We start from the raw sequence: 6,922 nt of genomic DNA on the forward strand, positions 1-6,922 counted from the left end.
ACTGTCAGGGCAAACCCTCATACTCTGCTTCTGACTGGCTGGTAGTCCTTACCTAGGTACTGTCAGGGCCCTCATACTGTGCTTCTGACTGGCTGGTAGTCCTTACCTAGGTACTGTCAGGACACGCATGCACCTGGTTTTAAGCTTAAAATATCTATACCTCTTTGTCCTCATCCACCACTTATTACATTCCTCAGTCTATCCCTATTTTTTCACTTGTCTTCTTTTTTCAGAGTCCGATTACAGTGACACAGAGAGGAAGCAAATGCTTAAATATTAATTTTGCGTTAAGAAGAATAACTGCTTTCAACCCCCTACTTCTGGCGCCATTGGTCTGTAGTTCCACAGTAATACTGGTGTTTCCGTAGCCTGAACCGACAAAGGTTCCAGTCAGGCCAAACATATATACACACAAACACTTGCAGTTAGAGAATTTCCTGGAGGATTAGCAGTGTGGGAAATGAAGTCAGGCATTCAGGGTGATAGCGTTTTACTTACAGTCAATCCCAGTTGTTTGTGCAGTGTCGTGGAAAGCAAAATGTTTGCAATCATCTTTAAATGGGCCATTAGTACTAAAACCCACCGAGGGTCAAGTAGAGTTTGATCCTTAAACTAAATATTGTATCCTACTGCCAACACAGTGCACTGTTAAATGATAGTTTCCCCATTGCCTGTTGAGCCTAAAAGTGAGGCAAGCTAATCTCCTTGGGTGGCCTCCAGGATCCACTACGGTGTGAAATGATGATTCTAAAATGCGTTAAAGAAGAAAGGTTATGTTAAGATCCTGCTGAAGCCATCGAGCCAAAATTGGCTTGGAATTAGTCATCATAAACAGATGTAATTTCAAGATGTACTTTCTCATTCTTATGAGTCTCACTGGGCTTTATAAATAATGTACAAAGGTTTCTAATAGTCTGACTTTGTGGAAAATATAAACAAAATAGGTCCACTTACTTGCTTTCGCAGTTTTTTTCTTAATTCCCTGAATTAAGGATGTGGCGTGCAGCTGAACCCCTGAAAGCTATAAGTGGCTCTGAGTATTATTATTATGTTATATACACTTTACATAGGTCAAGAATGGACTCTGTGATACTATGCGATACACAGGTATGCGTAGTATACCCACTGAGAATGCTCCAGGATTTCTCTAAAGCCACTTAAAATGTATGATATGTACAATATAGATTGGTGATGTAACTTTCACTTCAGCAATTTATTTGGGGGTCAAATGATGTCACAGCAAACTGAACATTTCGTAGCATTTTTATTCTAGGCTATACCACTTTTTAGATGTTTTTTTTTTTGCTTTTTGTGCAGTTTCAGTTGTAGTTTTTCCAATGTTTTTGTCGCTTTTTTGTCATTTTGATATGTCTGTGCCGTTTTTGTTGCTTTGTTTTTGTCTAATTATCACTTTTTTGTCATTTTGGCATTTTTTGATGCTTTTTTCTCACCAGCATATACACCACTAACACCAAATTATCAACACTACTTTCACACTAATTGTTGGAATTCGTGGTCAATAAACCTAATTTTCATGAAATCATACCTCATTTTTTAGTTTAAAAAGCAGAAATATGCCATCATTTTCAATATAATGTGATGAAAGTTACGGAAACTGTTATTTTTACTTGTGAAGAACGTTGTAGGGAACCATCCATGTTATTTTTGGGTAATTTGGTTGAAATAAACCATATGTCTAGAATCTTTAAAAACGGGCCAACATGCAAAATATTCACTAGATAACCAAAAACCTACAGTGCAGTATTTACACTACCTTCATGATGGATAAGTAGTACTGTATGTTTCACTAACCTGCAATCAAGTTCTTAAAGGCACTTCTTTCATGCTCCTACGTTCTTTGAAGTATCACTGAAAACAAACTTTAAAATGCACATGTTGCAAAGCTTCATTGAAAATGAGAGAAATGTTCCACAGTTAGAATTTTTCACAGTTATTAAGCCTCCTGTTGTCTTCCCGTCGTACTGCAACTTTTGGGTTTTCTGAGTCAATTTTCTTTTAATGAAAAACCTTTATGGTTTAACGTTTTGCTCGTCTTTTTTGACACTTCTGTGGCTTTTCCTGATATTTCAGTCACTTTTCAACGTTTGTCGAACCTTTTGAATGGGTTGGTCCAAATTTTTAAGCTTTTTTGACATTTGACACTTATTTATACATATTTATTTATATATATTCATATACATATATCCTATAAATGATATGATATTTATCATATGTCACTTTTTCGACATTTGTAAAAAAATATATATATATTTTTGTCACTTTTTTGACATTTGTCACTTATGTATATATATAAATTTGTGATTTGTCACTGTTATTTTTTATATTTTTGATTTTTGCCACTTTCTAAAAGTTCAAAGTTCTTTAATCAATAGTTTTTTTCTTCAAACACTATAAAATTACCTAAAACACCCAAATTCAATGAAAGTAGTGAACTCATCATGTAGTAGTGAATCATGAAGTACAACTCATAATTAATAATTGATCATTATTATCAATCTATATTCTGATCAATTTAATGAAAGATTCCAATAAATAGAGTCCGGCTACATTTACACTGCTTTGTTTTGGGTTCAAACTAACTTTCCCTCTCTCATTCCCCCTGCTCTGGTGTTTACCCATCTCATTCCCCCTGCTCTGGCGTTTACCCATCTCATTCCCCCTGCTCTGGCGTTTACCCATCTCATTCCCCCTGCTCTGGCGTTTACCCCTCTCATTCACCCTGCTCTTGTGTTCCTCCTCTCATTCCCCCTGCTCTGGCGTTTACCCCTCTCATTCCCCCTGCTCTGGCATTTCCCCTCTCATTCCCCCTGCTCTGACTTTTCCCCCTCTCATTCCCCCTGCTCTGGCGTTTTCCCCTCTCATTCCCCCTGCTCTGGCGTTTTCCCCTCTCACACGGAAATCGCTTTTTGCCCAAAACTGCATAAAAACCAAAACGGAGCAATGTTAGTGTTGTCTTACATGTTTTGATTCCAAAACATTTAGATATCAGCGGTAATAATTAACTTAATTCTCTTCTACCTGAAACATATTCTTACTTCAACTGCACACATTTAACAATTTGCTACAAGTGAATAAAGTTAAACGCTGATGCTTTTAAAAAGGTTGGAGTATTTAAACACTGAAAATCAAGTAGTAGCATGGATAGTCTTTGATCCATTCATGTTTCTAGATATCTTCACATCATGGAAAAGATACGGAAACGGTTTGAATATGCACCATTCTACACATACTGTACAGTATGTTTGCAGTGTGTGTGAGGTTAGGAATTTATTGTGATCTTTTACAAGGCCCATGAGCAGCTGTTTATGCACTCTAAAGGTGCTCCAGGTAAGGTTTTATGTCTGAATCCAGCTGTCTAATCAGCTCAAACAACAAAATGGGTCTACAAGAGAGAAGAGTGTCCACTCATCAATGAGCTGCTGCACATTCACTTTATTTTCCAAAGGGTAAAACAGCTTCATGCAAGAGTAACCAGTGGATTCTGCCATGTTTTTTTATCGGTGTTATATGCAGTGTACTATTAAAATCTTTTTCTATGCAGACAATGGTCCGTTCCAATGCTCTCCACAGTATCTCCAAGAATGAAAGCCAATTTTCAAAAATCTCAGATTGCATTTGTGCTATTTTGTCATTACCCAACGCTCATAGGTAAGGTTTAGTTCAACTGACATATGGAGAGCACGGAGAGGAGGAAGATTGATGACAAAAAAAAAGTCTAGAAACTCTGGGTTGGTTACAAAAAGTGCTAAAAGGAAGGCTCAAGCCAATTTGCGTTGTGTTTCTAATGCCTTGCACTGTTAATTAAAGGCTTTTTATCACCAACCTTGAGTGCCTGGACGTCTTCTTCTTCTGTACTTTATTGCCTTCCATGAGCACCAGGAGCTCTCATGCCACTTTTTTCTGATATACAGTATTAATAGCATTGTCTTCAGACTCCTCTTCACATTGACTATTAGCCAACATGGCAACAATTCTATGACCTGGTCCATCTTACCCTTAATTGTGAAAAAGACCCCAAGAGACGTTGGGTCCTGTCTCGCACCCGGTGCAACGCAGCACGGGGCCCAACGCAAGTGTCTTTTCTAGTTTAAGACCGACAGAGTTGTCAATTTCACGTCCTGCGCCAAGGTCGTTTAAATACAGGGAGGTGTGTTCAGGTGCATTCTGGGCGTGCTGGTCTTACATGGAGGTGTGTTCAGGTGCATTCTGGGCGTGCTGGCCTTACTTGGAGGCGTGTTCAGGTGCATTCTGGGCATGCTGGTCTTATAGGGAGGTGTGTCCATGTGCATTCTGGGCGTGCTGGTCTTACAGGGAGGTGTGTTCAGGTGCATTCTGGGCGTGCTGGTCTTACTTGGAGGTGTGTTCATGTGCATTCTGGGCGTGCTGGCCTTACTTGGAGGCGTGTTCAGGTGCATTCTGGGCATGCTGGTCTTACAGGGAGGTGTGTTCAGGTGCAGGTGATTGACCACTGACCAACAAAAACCTGGTCTAAAGTCAATAATGGAGCATTTCATTGTTATTTTAACAGCAAATTTGTCAATTGTGTTGTAACAAACGATTGTTACACACACAGGGACGCACAGCAGCACACACATGCAGAATTTTACAAATAAAATATTACAATGGGAAATAGTATCAGGATAGGATCAGCTCGTGCATCATAACAGCAATTATCCAAGGTCCAAACGCACCTAGCTTTTAAAGGGAATGGGAGAGGACCTCTGATTGGTTGATTGCAAGGGGAAAAAGGGGATTCATACACGCCTTAAACGCCAAGCGCTTCAGTCACATCAGTCACACACTCTTTGAGTCACTGAAAGAGTGTGTTTACATGCATCTACTGTATGTTTCTTGTCTCTGTTATAAGTCTTATCCTGGTTACAATCATTACAGTAATATAATATGGAGCATAAGAAACCAAGCCAACTGAATTTTTGACTGCACCTGTTTAGAAGTAGGAATTACCGGCACAAAACCTGCAGTTTTTTGTTTAGTTGTTTTTTCGGAGCTCCACGGATAGCTCGCTCACCACAGTGCTGTTAGTGTTTTCAGAGAGCATAGTGTACGCGGGACCATTTCTGACCGCTGACATTCCAGGAGCAGTGCATGCACAGTACCCCAGTTTGGATTATATTCATATTCACGGCATGATGTGTGGCATGATGGAACATAAATTGCCTAATCTGGATATTCATTTATCTGATTCCTATAAAAACTTGAGAGCAAATAAACTGCAAGGGTCGCAAAATAAGTGCCGGCCAGTTGTTTTAATTCATGATTTGATATTAATGTGTAATGATATCAAGTGGCGAGCCCATATTGAGTCAGCAGTCTCAAAATCTGTGTATGTTGCAGTGCAATCATTGAGTTATTTAACAATCCGCTGTAGCCTGACATGCACATCCCCAGAAATGGGACGTCACGTTGCAGCGGCGTAGACTGTAACAACTGTGATTGGCTGCCCCCCCGACTCATTTCCTGGTTCTCCTTCTCAGTGAACAACATGAAATCCAGAAGAGAGTTAACTTCTTCTGCTGCAGCTTGACAAGTGGTCAGAAAGAACAGGGGAGACACTTTGTTTCTCCGTCCCCCCCGCCGGATTGGCACTCACTCCGAAGTTTTTTCCGTCACTATCTCACTACTTTACCACCCTCTCCCCACACACACACACACACACACACACACACACAAACACACACACACACACACACACACACACACACACATACTGGTCTCTGCTGTTCTCTCAAAGATTTCTGTTTTAACTGGGGCAGAAATGTTACTCATGTAACTTTACACCTGTGTTATTTTGCCATGCAGTGCATTGTAGTGTCCCCATGTTCTAATTCTGAAAGGAAGCTGGTGGGTGAAGTCATATTCAACAGACATGGTGGCAAGAATTGTAAAAATAATACCCATGTTGGAAAAAAAATTATTTCCATGGTATGTTTTGGCTGAATTCTAAGATTCTATGGCACAGACAATTCACTACAGACACCAAGGACTGTACAAGAAGATTCCTCCAGGCGAGTCGGAGCACGAGCAAACCCAAATGCATGCACACACACACACACACACACACACACACACACACACAGAACCATGGTTGGAGTCAGTCTGTTACACGCATGTATATACACACAGATGCACCGTCTGGAACTATCAACCATATCACAGGAAACAGGGCAATTAAGCAGACTTAGAGAGAGAGAGAGAGAGAGAGAGAGAGAGAGAAAAACCCATGTGACTAAATTCCCACAGTCACCAAAACATTCACTCACACTCACACTCCTTTTAGGAATGGGGGTCGGGGGCTCTCATTAGCCCTGTGGCTCTGAACCAGGGAGGATTAATGCCACAGTGGCTTTTCATGATCTGCACAGGGGCTGGTGTGTGTGTGTGTGTGTGTGTGTGTGTGTGTGTGTGTCTGTGTGTGTGTGTGTGTGTGTGTGTGTGTGTGTCCTTCAGTTGGGGTTTAATGCAAACCCACTCTGACTTGCCCCAGATGTGTTGGAAAGCTGCTTTGAGAGTCTACTCTGTTACATGAGGTTCAATGAGGTTGATATAGCAACATGTCACTGAAGACACACACTGGGGATTTGTGTGTTCATGTTACCAGGATAAAGTACTGCAAGTGAGCCTACTTGACTTTTAAAACTACTTATAAGTGCAGATGATAAGTATTTTTTTCTTAGGTAAGGAACAGGTGTTGCACGATAGGGTAAAAAATATTGCTAAACAGTCTATTTATTAACCTTCATGTTGTCCTCATGTTGTCCTCATGTTGTCCTCATGTTGTCCCCATGTTGTCCTCATGTTGTCCCCATGTTGTCCCCATGTTGTCCTCATGTTGTCCTCATGTTGTCCTATATCAAAGTTCTTTTTAATTCCCCATAATAAC

At 40.4% G+C, this 6,922-nt stretch overlaps 1 long non-coding RNA gene across 1 annotated transcript in view; it reads left to right on the forward strand.

Moving 5' to 3' along the window:
• Nucleotides 1–6,417, forward strand: part of LOC117957952 — an 8,208-nt gene extending 1,791 nt beyond the window's left edge. Inside the window, exons 2-4 of the long non-coding RNA XR_004659629.1 lie at nucleotides 511–516; nucleotides 5,004–5,009; nucleotides 6,405–6,417. This is a non-coding gene — a long non-coding RNA (uncharacterized LOC117957952). The remainder of the gene's footprint in view (nucleotides 1–510; nucleotides 517–5,003; nucleotides 5,010–6,404) is intronic.
• Nucleotides 6,418–6,922: the final 505 nt, after the last annotated feature.

Source organism: Etheostoma cragini, chromosome 15 (assembly GCF_013103735.1).
Source record: "Etheostoma cragini isolate CJK2018 chromosome 15, CSU_Ecrag_1.0, whole genome shotgun sequence".
NCBI lineage: Eukaryota > Metazoa > Chordata > Actinopteri > Perciformes > Percidae > Etheostoma > Etheostoma cragini.